We start from the raw sequence: 13,868 nt of genomic DNA on the forward strand, positions 1-13,868 counted from the left end.
AATGAATTTTAAGAAACCTGCATTGAAGAAACTGATTTGAGTAGGTACCACTAGCAGTAGGTGATTGGATACAAATTTTCAGTCATTATTTTACTTAGCATGAGCATAAATCTAAATTATGAAATAAGTATCAGTTATTTTACCAATAACGCAGACTTGGGGAAAAGCAGGTATGGGAAGAAGTCAGGGTATGGGAATGTTGAAGATGCCCTACATTAAGCTTGAGTTTCCTGGGCCCCCCTGATTACAAGGAAGAAAAATCTTCTGGGGGTACTGTGTTACAGAGCATGAGGCTATGACCTCTTGTGGGCCCCAGTATGAGTAATGAGAGGTCCCAAGGCTGGTTTCTTTGGCACAAGCACTTTGTGATATCATTTTTGCAATTATCCTTAGTATTTATCATTACCTTTATCTATTTACTGTTCCTTCTATTTCTTCCTTCCTTGATTTAACTAGTATTTGGTGACAATGAAAGACCTAGTAGAACCCGCTTGGTATCCAGACACTAGATGTTACCAATAATATTAAAGTGAAGGCTTTTTGTGAATTCAAGAGAAACCTATGTTACAGTGACTCGCTCTAGGTAGAAATAAAAGTAACCTAGAGCCGCAGGCAGAGATGAGCAATTCTGCAGATGTTCCCCTAGTCTTTGTCTCAATTCTGTATAATAAAAATAGGATATTTTTATCATGAAATTGAGGATGGAATAATATACAGATATTTCCCAGAAAGTTAGCAATAGGTTCCTTGGATTTAAGGACGATGGTAGTAGCCCCCTAAGACTTCTCCATACAGGTTAGGTAAGGATGTTTTGGTAGACAGACAGATGGGGTCCAAAAATTATAAAGACTGCATAGTCAGTAGTATGACCTCATGCTTGCCCTTTTATGAAACTGTATTGTCTCACATATGTCTGAAAGATACTGATTTTGTAACTGCAATAGTACTGCTCCTGACCTCACTGGAGACTGGTGGTCAGAAGATATAAAAAAAAATTTTGTTTGCTGTAAAATTTTTATGTCTAAGATTGTATAATTACCTTTTTCTTTTCTAAATCTGTACTACTCTGTGTCACAAGAAAATGTTCTCACTGGAAAATAGAGACACATTACCACTCCCCCCCGAATTTTGAAACCTAACTTCTTTGTATGATTTCAATAAAAGACTGGGGCTGAGTCAAGTCTAGGTGAGGACCCTGAATCCTGAGTTCAAAAGTCCCCATACCAAAAGAAAAAAATTGTATTTCAATTGAAGTGTTTTCTTATTCACCAACCAGGTATCCCTAGTCCTTGACCACCCCCAACTCTTGTCGAGGCGAGAAAGAATAAAGGAATCTGGAATGGAGGACCCAAGAGAAGCTGTGAAGTGGCCGGCCAGTAAATGAAAATCAGGTGCAATTCTTCATGAGGTCTAGTTATTTCTAAGGAGTTTAGGGGCAGAATCTCGTTAACTTTGGACCTGTTTGTCTAAGATGACAAAGTGAAAAGAAATGTTAGTCACAGACTAGTGAGCAGTGAGTCCAAATGGTGAATTCTGATTTCAGAGAGAATCACGACTTGAAAGGCAAAGTGCTGAAGCAGAACTTTGCAGAGCATCTAAGAAAGCTGTAAAGCACCTTCAGAAGTCTTTGATATGGACTGTACATTACAGGAATTGTTCCTGTATACAAAAGATTAAAGCGGGCAAGAGACTCAAATCAAGTAATTCATTATTTCAGTCCGAGAGAAAATGAGATAAAATGATAAGTTCACATCAATGGTTGTGTTGGAAGAACACATTGTTAGGAGAGAGTCTGAGAACTGGAGCAGCTCATTATCTTGGACACAAAGGCAAGAATATTTTTTTCATTTCTGAACGCAGAGAAAAACCCATAAGTTGATACTGGCAGGAACTAAAGCATATTTCTAGTGTGTTACATATGATACCCAAGGCTAACCATATAATAATATAGTCATATTTTCCTATCCTATGAATAGGTGTGTGGGCCTAGGTACCAGAAGTTTTCCAAGGAGACCTCTATCCAGGCCAGGTGGGAAGGCCCCAGAGAGGGAAGTAAGTGCAGACACTGAGACAGATGAAGCCTCTGCCAGGCCTTCCTGGTCGCTCAGTAACTTCGAACCTGAGTCGGCCAGTGAGGAAAGTGGCAGAACTTGGGCGTGGCTCTTCAGGAGAGAAGATCTCTTCCCAAGTGTTACAGCTCTTGGAACAAAAGGGTCAGACAAAGGAATAGTTCTCGCATTCCTTTAATTCCCTGCATGGCTGTCCTATATACAGTTCTGGCAGTGATTTAGAGTTTGACAGCAAGCCCCTCTCATTGGCTTGGGCTGAGAGTTTGGGGGAAACCTTATGTGCATGTGAGAGGGCTTGGTGCTGTTCCTAAGTGGCTGGTAGCCATGCCTCTCCTGTGGGAGTTGTGGGGGCAGGAACTCCGACAGAAGCCAGGGTCCAGGAGACATGAGAGAACTCCTTCAGTCCCATGTAAGTGAATTATCACTACCAGGTCCCGGAGTTCAAGATCTAGCCTCGACTGGAAGGAAACTAGGCTGTCTGCACATAGCTCATTGCCCCACATAGATGTACTTATTTACATTGAATTGTACTGTTCTCCATGTTATTCAACAGCATTGATTGTAAGAACAGCCTTGCATTCTTGGGTGTCATCTCAAGGAAAGCCTGTTTATAGTGTTCAGAGAGGGTAAATTTTTAGTATTTATCTTCAAGTTCACGGATCTGTTTTCCTTTCTCTGATTTTGCACCCATAAACTATGCATTCATATTCAGTCCCCAAATTTGTTGTTCTTTAATTCTACCATGTCTTTGCTATGACATTCAAAATTTTCTGGCCCTTTCATTCATTGTTTGAACATCCATACTGAAACTCATTCTAGAAGCTGACATTGACAATGTTATCATTTCCCCATTTCGCTCTGGTGTATGCTTACCGACTTGTGATTATTTAGTTTGATATATTTTTTTTAACTCTAGATATAGTAAGTGATATTTGATTGAAACCACAGCCATTGGGTAGAATGCTACATGGTTCTGAGTAATTTCTATGCAGGTGACTTCTGACATCACACCACTGAAGCACTCACAGCATTATGTCATGACTGTGGGGACAAAGTTGGAACAAACCATACTTTCTCCATTTAGCCTTTCTTGATGCCTAGAGATGTTACACTTGCTTGTAACTGCTGAGGTTGGGAATTTGGTTCTCATCAAATGTTTACTGGCACCCTTATGGCAGTTAGATGAGAATATCTTCTTACTATCTCTAGTGTGTCAATTGCCACAGGGCCTGAGGTGTGACTATTTCCTCTTCACTGCTCAATGGATATGAAGATTCTGACTTCCATGAGTCTTTGAGGATCACTGCCATGATTTGCTATGAAATTACATATTTCAGTTTAGTAAATTGAGCATATAATGGAGGCGAGAAGACACTTTTCTCTTAGTATAATCTAGAAAATTGGTGATTGTCTTGAAGTGTATGAAGCAGACCAAAAATATGTACAATTATCAGCAGTTTTTGTACAATTATCGCCAGTGATAGGTGTGGCATTTTGTAGAGAAAGAAGTTGTTGGCCTCACCTTTCAGGGTTTCAGAATGTTTGCTTATACATTGTTTCTAGGAACATTTAAAGCTCTTTCCTGTGAACAATAGGAAAAATGTATCTGTCTCCTCAGAAATGTAAGTCTTAACGCAAAGCATTTAACAGAGCTTCAAAGACAAGGGAAGCTACAACAGAAAATCTAATATGTGTCCTTAGGATATCCTCAGAAAAGAATGAGAAATTACTTCCTACTATAAGAAACTTGCTAAAGAAGCCATTAAACCCAAAGTAAACCTCACTATCAGCGAAAATTCAAACTCTCTTCTTCTCTTAAAGCAAGTTCTCTAAGAGATCAATAATATCAGAACTTTTAAGCCATACTAATCATTATTTTTAATTAAAAATGATACAGATGAGTAACACTAGAAATGAGACAGGCAGAATCGCTACAGATCCTCAATCAAGAAACTAAGAGGTTATTATGAAACGATGTTACACACAAATTTAAATGCACAGCTAAAACGCACAAATTCAGTAAGAGATGACCCCTGGAGCATTATACTTTAGGGTACTGGCACTGTAGGTGAATAAATAAGTTGCTTTCTGTCTCTCCGGAAACATTTTAATCAGAAAAAAAAGGTTGCTTACATTTTTTTTTTTTTGCTGCTTTTTATTTCTGAGATGTAGTTTGACTAAACTACTGGAGTGCTGTGGGATTTATTATGTATCCCTGATCAACATTCCTCCTGCCTAAACCTTCTAGTGTAGGCATTACAAAGGTGAGCCACTATGCCCTACTCAGAATTTAACTACTGATATGAAGTGCATGTAGAAATGTCTTTAAATTAATATGCTGAATCAATGAGGGCAAATAAAGAGGGGTGGTGATGTGATATAACTTTTATAATATAACAACATGGATCCATGGGCAAAGGTGCCTATAAACATGCCTATTGACAAGAATACCTTCCCTAGGAACTATATGATGGAAGGAGAGAACAGGGTCTCAAATGTCACCTATCTACATCCATATATTTGCTTTAATATGTATACACCCATGCATGAGTATGCACACAATAAGTAAACAAACAAACAAATAAAACAAACATTTTTTTTTTAAAGAGAAGCCTCACTTGTGTTAGGACAGCTCTTGGGCAGACAGGGACAGAAGTAAAGCATTATAAAATACTGTGTTGATATTTACAGCATTCATACATATTCATTAAATTGATTGCGGTGACAGTTTTTATTGTAAACTTACATAAAACATAAATTTATATGTTTACTACATATATGCTATACTTTTTGTTATACCTAAACAGAACTTAAAAATTTTATCCTATTTTTATACAAAATCATTAACATAGATGTACATCTACCCTTCCCACGCAAAAGTACTAGTGAAAGAGGAGGTGAAGGGTACATGTTTACACTGAAACAAAGCTACATTAGACTTGAAAAAGTAACTAGATCATTTTCATTTTTTTCTTTTTTTATTGGGTATTTATTCCATTTACATTTCCAATGGTATCCAAAAAGTCCCCCACATGCTCCCCCACCCACTCCCACACTCACCCACTCCCACTTCTTGGATCTGTCCTTCCCCTGTACTGAGGCATATAAAGTTTTCAGGATTAATGGGCCTCTTTTTCCACTGATGGCCAACTAGGTCATCTTCTGATCCATATGCAGCTAGAGACACGAGCTCCAGTGGGGTACTGATTAGTTCATATTGTTGTTCCACCTATAGGATTGCAGATCCCTTTAGCTCCTTGGGTACTTTCTCTAGCTCCTCCATTGAGGGCCCTGTGGTCCATCCAATAGCTGACTGTGAGCATCCACTTCTGTGTTTGCTAGGCCCTGGCATAATCTCACAAGAGACAGCTCTATCTGGGTCTTTTCAGCAAAATCTTGCTAGTGTATGCAATGGTGTCAGCGTTTGGAAGCTGATTATGGGATGGATCCCCGGATATGGCAGTCTCTAGATGGTCCATCCTTTCTTCACAGCTCCAAACTTTTTCTCTGTAACTCCTTCCATGGGTGTGTTTTTCCCAATTCTAAGAAGGGGCAGTATCCACATTTTGATCTTTGTTCTTCTTGAGTTTCATGCTTTTACCAAATTGTATCTTATATCTTGGGTATGCTAAATTTCTGGACTAATATCCACTTATCAGTTAGTACATATTGTGTGAGTTCCTTTGTCATTGTGTTACCTCACTCAGGATGATGTGCTACAGGTCCATCCATTTGCCTAGTAATTTCATAAATTCATTCTTTTTAATAGCTGAGTTGTGTAAATGTACCACATTTTCTGTATCCATTCCTCTGTTGAGGGGCATCTGGGTTCTTTCCAGCTTCTGGCTATTATAAATAAGGCTGCTTTCAACATAGTGGAGCATGTGTCCTTCTTAGCAGTTGGGACATCTTCTGGATATATGCCCAGAAGAGGTATTGAGGGATCCTCCAGTAGTACTATGTCCACATTTCTGAGGAACCACCAGACTGATTTCCAGAGTGGTTGTACAAGCTTGCAATCCCACCAACAATGGAGGAGTGTTCTTCTTTCTTCACCTCCTTGCCAGCATCTGCTGTCACCTGAATTTTTGATCTTAGCCATTCTGACTGGTGTGAGATGGAATCTCAGGGTTGTTTTGATTTGCATTTCCCTGATAATTAAGGATGTTGAACATTTTTTCAGCTGCTTTTCTGCCATTCAGTATTCCTCAGGTGAGAACTCTTTGTTCAGCTCTGAGCCCCATTTTTTAAAGGGGTTATTGATTTTCTGGAGTCCACGTTCTTGAGTTCTTTATATATATTGGATATTAGTCCCCTATCTGATTTAGGATAGGTAAAGATCCTTTCCCAATCTGTTGGTGGTCTTTTTGTCTTATTGATGGTGTCTTTTGCCTTCCAGAAGCTTTGCAACGTTATGAGGTCCCATTTATCGCTTCTTGATCTTACAGCACAAGCCATTGCTGTTCTAAGCAGGAATGTTTCCCCTGTACCCATATCTTCGAGACTTTTGCCTACTTTCTCTTCTATAAGTTTCAGTGTCTCTGGTTTTATGTGGAGTTCCTTAATCCACTTAGATTTGACCTTAGTACAAGGAGATAGAAATGGATCAATTCACATTCTTCTACATGATAACCGCCAGTTGTGCCAGCACCAATTGTTGAAAATGCTGTCATTTTTCCACTGGATGGTTTTAGCTCCCTTGTCGAAGATCAAGTGACCATAGGTGTGTGGGTTCATCTCTGGGTCTTCAATTCTGTTCCATTGGTCTACTTGTCTGTCGCTATACCAGTACCATGCAGTTTTTAATCACAATTGCTCTATAGTACAGGTTTAGGTCAGACATGGTGATTACATTAGAGGTTCTTTTATCCTTGAGAAGAGTTTTTGCTATCCTACGTTTTTGTTATTCCAGATGAGTGTACTGATTGCCCTTTCTAGTTCATAGAAGAATTGAGTTGGAATTTTGATGGGGATTGCATTGAATCTGTAGATTGCTTTTGGCAAGATAAGCCATTTTTACTACATTGATCCTGCCAATCCATGAGCATGGGAGATCTTTCCATCTTCTGAGATCTTGAAGTTATTATCATACAGATCTTTCACTTCCTTAGTTAGAGTCACGCCAAGGTATTTTATAATAGTTGTGACTATTGAGAAGGGTGTTGTTTCCCTAATTTCTTTCTCAGCCTGTTTATCCTTTGTGTACTGAAAGGCCATTGACTTGTTTGAGTTAATTTTATATCCAGCTACTTCATTGAAGCTGTTTATCAGGTTTAGGAGTTCTCTGGTGGAATTTTTAGAGTCACTTATATATACTATCATATCGTCTGCAAAAAGTGATATTTTGACTTCTTCCTTTCCAATTTGTATCCCCTTGATCTCCTTTTGTTGTCGAATTGCTCTGTCTAGGACTTCAAGGACTTAAATAGGTAGGGAGAAAGTGGGCAGCCTTGTCTAGTCCCTGAATTTAGTGGGATTGCCTCCAGCTTCTCACCATTTACTTTGATGTTGGCTACTGGTTTGCTGTAGATTGCTTTCATCATGTTTAAGTATGGGCCTTGAATTCCTGATCTTTCTTAGACTTTTATCATGAATGGGTGTAGGATTTTGTCAAATGCTTTCTCCACATCTAATGAGATGATCATGTGGTTTTTGGCTTTGAGTTTGTTTATATACTGTATTACTTTGATGGATTTCCATATATTGAACGATCCCTGCATCCCTGGGATGAAACCTACTTGGTCAGGATGGATGATAGTTTTGATGTGTTCTTGGATTCCCTTAGTGAGAACTTTATTGAGGATTTTTGTATCTATATTCATAAGGGAAATTGGTCTGAAGTTCTCTATATTTGTTGGGTCTATTTGTCGTTTAGGTATCAGAGTAATTGTGGCTTCATAGAATGAGTTGGGTAGAGTACCTTCTGTTTCTATTTTGTGGAATAGTTTATGAAGAACTGGGATTAGATCATCTTTGAAGGTCTGATAGAACTCTGTACTAAACCCATTTGGTCCTGGATTTTTGTTGTTGTTGTTGTTTTTTGTTTTTTGTTTTTTTGTTTGTTTTTTGTTTTTTGTTTTTTTTTGGTTGGGAGACTATTAATGACTGCTTCTATTTCTTTAGGGGATATAGGACTGTTTAGATCACTAATCTGATCTTGATTTAACATTGGTACCTGGTATCTGTCTAGAAACTTGTCCATTTCATCCAGGTTCTCCAATAGTGTTGAGTATAGCCTTTTGTAGAAGGATCTGATGGTGTTTTGGATTTGTTCAGGATTTGTTGTTATGTCTCCCTTTTCATTTCTGATTTTGTTAATTAAGATGCTTTCCTTGTGCCCTCTAGTGAGTGTGGCTAAGGGTTTTTTTCTGTCCTGTTGATTTTCTCAAAGAACCAGCTCCTCATTTTGCTGAATCTTTGAATAGTTCTTCTTGTTTCCACTTGGTTGATTTCACCCCTGAGTTTTATTATTTCCTGCCGTCTACTCCTCTTGGGTGAATTTCCTACCTTTTGTTCTAGAGCATTTAATTGTGTTGTCAAGCTTCTAATGCATGCTCTCTCTAATTTCTTTTTGGAGGCACTCAGAGCTATAAGTTTTCCTCTTAGAAATGCTTTCATTGTGTCCCATAAGTTTAGGTATGTTATGGCTTAATTTTCATTAAACTCCAGAAAGTCCTTAATTTCTTTCTTTATTTCTTCTTTGACCAAGGTATGATTGAGAAGAGTGTTGTTCAGTTTCCACGTGAATGTTGGCTTTCTATTATTTATTTTGTTATTGAAGATCAGCCTTAGTCCATGGTGATCTGATAGGATGCATGGGAAAATTTCAATATTTTTGTATATGTTGAGGCTTGTTTTATGACCAATTATGTGGTCAATTTTGGAGAACGTACCATGAGGTTCTGAGAAGAAGGTATATCCTTTTGTTTTAGGACAAAATGTTCTGTAGATATCTGTTAGATCCACTTGTTTCATAACTTCTGTTAGTTTCACTGTGCCCCTGTTTAGTTTCTGTTTCCATGATCTGTCCATTGGTAAAAGTGGTGTGTTGAAGTCTCCCACTATTATTGTGTGAGGTGCAATGTGTGCTTTGAGATTTACTGAAGTTTCTTTAATGTATGTGGCTGCGCTTGTATTTGGAGCATAGATATTCAGAATTGATAGTTCCTCTTGGAGGATTTTAACTTTGATGTGTATTAAGTGCCCCTCCTTTTCTTTCTTTCTTTTTTTTTTTTTTTTTTTTTTTGATGATTTTGGGTTGGAAGTTGATTGTATTAGATATTAGAATGGCTACTTCAGCTTGTTTCTTCAGACCATTTGCTTGGAAAATAGGTAGTGTCTACCTATTTCTCTGAGATGAGTTTCCTGTTAGCAGTAAAATGTTGGGTCCTGTTTGTGTAGCCAGTCTGTTAGTCTATGTCTTTTTATTGGGGAGTTGAGTCCATTGATATTAAGAGATATTAAGGAAAAGTAATTGTTGCTTCCTATTATTTTTGTTGTTAAAGTTGGCATTCTGTTCTTGTGGCTGTCTTCTTTTAGGTCTGTTGAGGGATTACCTTCTTGCTTTTTCTAGGATGTGGTTTCCGTCCATGTTTTTTTTTTTTTTTTTTTTTTTTTTTTCTTTTTTTTTTCTTTTTTTTTTCTGTTATTATCCTTTGAAGGGCGGGATTTGTGGAAAGATAATTTGTGAACTTGGTTCTGTCCTGGAATACTTTTGTTTCTCCGTCTAAGGTAATTGAAAGTTTGGCTGGGTATAGTAGCCTGGGCTGGCATTTGTGTTCTCTTCGTATCTGTATAACATCTGTCCAAGCTCTTCTGGCTTTCATAGTCTCTGGTGAAAAATCTGGTGTAATTCTGTTAGGCTTGCCTTTATATGTTACTTGACCTTTTTCCCTTACTGCTTTTAATATTCTTTCTTTATTTAGTGCATTTGTTGTTCTGATTATTATGTGTCTGGAGGAATTTCTTTTCTGGTCCAGTCTATTTGGAGTTCTGTAGGCTTCTTGTATGTTCATGGGCATCTCTTTCTTTAGGTTTGGGAAGTTTTCTTATATAATTTTTTGAAGATATTTGCTGGTCCTTTGAGTTGAAAATCTTCATTCTCATCTACTCCTATTGTCCTTAGGTTTGGTTTTCTCATTGTGTCCTGGATTTCCTGGTTGTTTTGTGTTAGGATCTTTTTGCATTTTCCATTTTCTTTGATTGTTGTGCCAATGTTCTCTATGGAATCTTCTGTACCTGAGATTCTCTCTTCCATCTCTTGTATTCTGTTGCTGATCTATGATTCCAGATTTCTTTCCTAAGTTTTCTATCTCCAGTGTTGCCTCACTTTTGGTTTTCGTTATTGTGTCTACTTCCATTTTTAGGTCTTGGATGGTTTTATTTAATTCCATCACCTGTTTGGTTGTGTTTTCCTGCAATTCTTTAAGGGGTTTTTGTGCTTCCTCTTTAAGGTCTTCTACCTGTTTATCAGTGTTCTCCTGTATTTTTTAAAGTGAGTTATTAAAGTCCTTCTTGATGTTCTCTACCATCATCATGAGATATGTTTTTAAATCTGGGTCTAGCTTTTCGGGTGTGTTGGGGTGCCCTGGACTGGGTGAGGTGGGAGTGCTGGGTTCTTGTCACATGTACATATTGCATTTTAACAGGATTTCTGTGTAACCTAATAAGAAAAGTAGATTCTCTCACACACAATATTTAGATGTTGGAAATGAGTAAACTTTTGTCAATCATTTGTATTAGAGGTCATTTTAAACATATTTTTCAAAACACTGGGACTTTAGTTTGCTATAAATAACCTACAGTACCAGAAAAATATGAAAATTAAGTATGTATTTTATTCATTTCCAGTTCTGGGGGATGGCTTAGTAGGTAAAGAACTACTCTTGTGAGTATAAAGTTCTTATTTTGTTTTCCAGAACCCAAGTAAAAAGCTGAGCCTAGCAACATGTTCTTATATTCTCAGTCATTGCAAGATGGGAGGAATATAACCACAGATTCCTGGAGTTATATGTCCATCTAACATTGCCTACTAAACAAAGTTCCAGCACAAAGACAGATTCCATCTCAAAAATTTGGAAGGCAGCAGAGGAATGATATTAAAATTTGTCCTCTTACCTCCACACACGTCTACAGACATATATCTAAATATGCATGCGTCACACATGAACACACACAAGCGTGTGTGTGTGTGTGTGTGTGTGTGTGTGTGTGTGTGTGTTTAAAATAAACCATTTCCTCTCTAGTGTTCAAAACTTGGAGTCTCGGAACCAAGATGTCTCCCACTGATGCTGAGGCAAAGTCCTCCAGAGCCCGGCTGACACCTATCCTCTGGCCAGGAAGGTGCCCAGATATCTGGAGCCCAAAAAGGAGGCTGCCTCAGAAGCTCTGTGGCTCCAGCCTGTCCCAGAAGCTGTTAGCTTTTGTAGTGCACACTCTCACCTATGCAGACTACTTTAGGAGGAGTCCCGGTTAGATTTTTTTTTCAAAATCTAATAATTGAATGGTATTATTTGATTCCCCCTGCACTGTCTTCTGTTAGATTTTACTTATATTTCTCAGGCTTTTACTATTTCTCATACATTTACTATATGTATATTATAGTAAATGTATGAGAAATACATTTATTATAACATGCTAAAGTAAAATATTTATAGCAAAAATATAAAGAATAATGGATATGGCTTATAATAATGTCAAACATGCTAGAATATATATATATATATATACATATATATATATATATATATACAGTGTGTGTGTATATGTATGCATAATTTTAGCCACACTATAATGTTTACTAATTCTTGTTCAGTTTATAAGAAATATAAATAATTGAAAGTAAACATTGTTACAAAACTCAGGATACTGGTATTATAACTCAACAAAGTGTATGGAAATACTGAGACTCTATGTATGAATTGTTTTAGAGTATAACTGGAGTTGATAACTTGCTTTGTTTTGAACATTTTCCCATCTGTGTGCTTCAGTAGTATAATATACGCTAAAGGAAAAATTTTAATTTACTAAAATGCTTTATTGCACATTTAAATAAAAAAGAGAAATAAATGTAGATATTCATGTAAGGTAAATGCAGGAATACAAATTAGGATATTCTATTATGCACACGAATATTGAATATTGCAGACAAGGATAATTCATAGTATGGCAAGTAATTCTCTCTCTCTCCTTTTTTTTTTGAATACATCAAATCATAAACAGAACTTAACAAATAAAAACCACATTCCCAATTTTTCTACCACTACAAAATTTTCTAGTCCATGTTTAATGGAATTGTTGTTTCTGTGTTCAAAATGTTCTAGACCAGTGAGTGCTGAAGTACATTTATCTATTATAGTGGTTTCCAACCCTACCTGCAAAATAAAATGAACAGGCTGTTGAAGATGAAAAACCAAAATCATTGTCTGAATATAGTTTAATTAATTAAATCCTGTTCTCTAGAGGTATTAGTGGTGAAAGCTATATTATCAGGCTCCTGCCCACAAGCTCTTGTTGGCAACGGCGATTATGTCTGGGATTGGTGGTTGTTTATGGTATGGCCCCAGGTGGGGCAGTCTCTGGATGGTCATTCCTTCAGTCTCTGCTCCAAACTTTTTCTCTACAGTTCCTTCCATGGGGATTTTCTTCCCCCTTCTAAGAAGGATTTTGAGCTTCTGGACTAATATCCACTTATTAGAGAGTGCATATGATGTGTGTTCTTTTCTGAGCTGCTAGTCAGGCAAGGTTCCTGTGTCCCTGCTCCTGTTGGCCCCAGGATCTCCCAGTTGTGTTGGGACAGATGTTGTATTCCACTCACCAGTGATCTTAAGATTCTTGGCATTCTAGGGCACCTGGGGCATGGAGAGTACTCTGGGGACTGTGGGACTGTCCTCTGAGTTCGTGCCCAAGGTGGCCTGGAGCTGGTGCAGGCTGGAAGGAACCTGAGTGGCTGGTTCCTGGTCTGGCTGGTTTCCGGTGTCCCTTCTTCTGATGCTATAGACCCTTCACCATTGTTTTGGAACAGATGTGTAGTTCCACTCACTTGTGATTCTAAGATCCTAAGGGCGTGCTAGGGTGCCTGGGTTATGGAGAATCCTCTGGGGACTGTGGGACCATCTGCTGAGTTCAAGCCCAACATGGCCTGGGGCTGGCACAGACCAGAAGGCTTCTTTGTTTTCTTTAAATTATTTTATTTATTTACATTCCAGAGGTTTCCCTCTCCTCTTCCCGGTCCCTTCCCCAGTTGCTCACCTTATACCCCTCCCCTTGCCTCCCAGACGGTGCTCTCCTCAATATCCCCCTTCTCAATGGCCTACAGTCTCTCAAGGTTAGGTGCATCTACTCCCATTGAGGCCAGGCCAAGCAGCCTTCTGCTATAATATGAGCAGGGCCAGTGGGGCTCAGACTAGCCTGTGTATGCTGCCTGGTTGGTAGCTCAGTCTCTGGGATCTCCTAGTGGTCCAGGATAATTGGGACTGCTGGTCTTCCTATGGAGTTTCCCTACCCTTCAGCTTCTTCAATCTTTCCCACAATTCCTCCATAGAATGGGGAACCCACCTTTTATATGACCATTGGAATTGGGAATTCTGAGGTTTGATCTTAAGTAACTTTACCTTAAATTTCTCATGAAATCTTTAATCACGAATCTTGATAATCTGTCTTTAGAAATAATTTAGGTGTTAACTCTCTGATTAAAGCTAATGTTATTTATAGAGGGAGATAAGAATGGATCAATTTACATTCTTCTACATGATGACCACCACTTGAGCCAGCAGCATTTGTTGAATATGCTGCATTTTT

At 38.2% G+C, this 13,868-nt stretch overlaps 1 protein-coding gene across 3 annotated transcripts in view; it reads right to left on the reverse strand.

Moving 5' to 3' along the window:
* Positions 1–13,868, reverse strand: part of Nkain2 (Na+/K+ transporting ATPase interacting 2) — a 1,207,865-nt gene that overhangs the window by 574,995 nt on the left and 619,002 nt on the right. The gene's annotated exons all lie outside the window — the stretch shown is intronic.

The sequence above is a fragment of the Mus musculus genome, chromosome 10, assembly GCF_000001635.26.
Source record: "Mus musculus strain C57BL/6J chromosome 10, GRCm38.p6 C57BL/6J".
Lineage (NCBI taxonomy): Eukaryota > Metazoa > Chordata > Mammalia > Rodentia > Muridae > Mus > Mus musculus.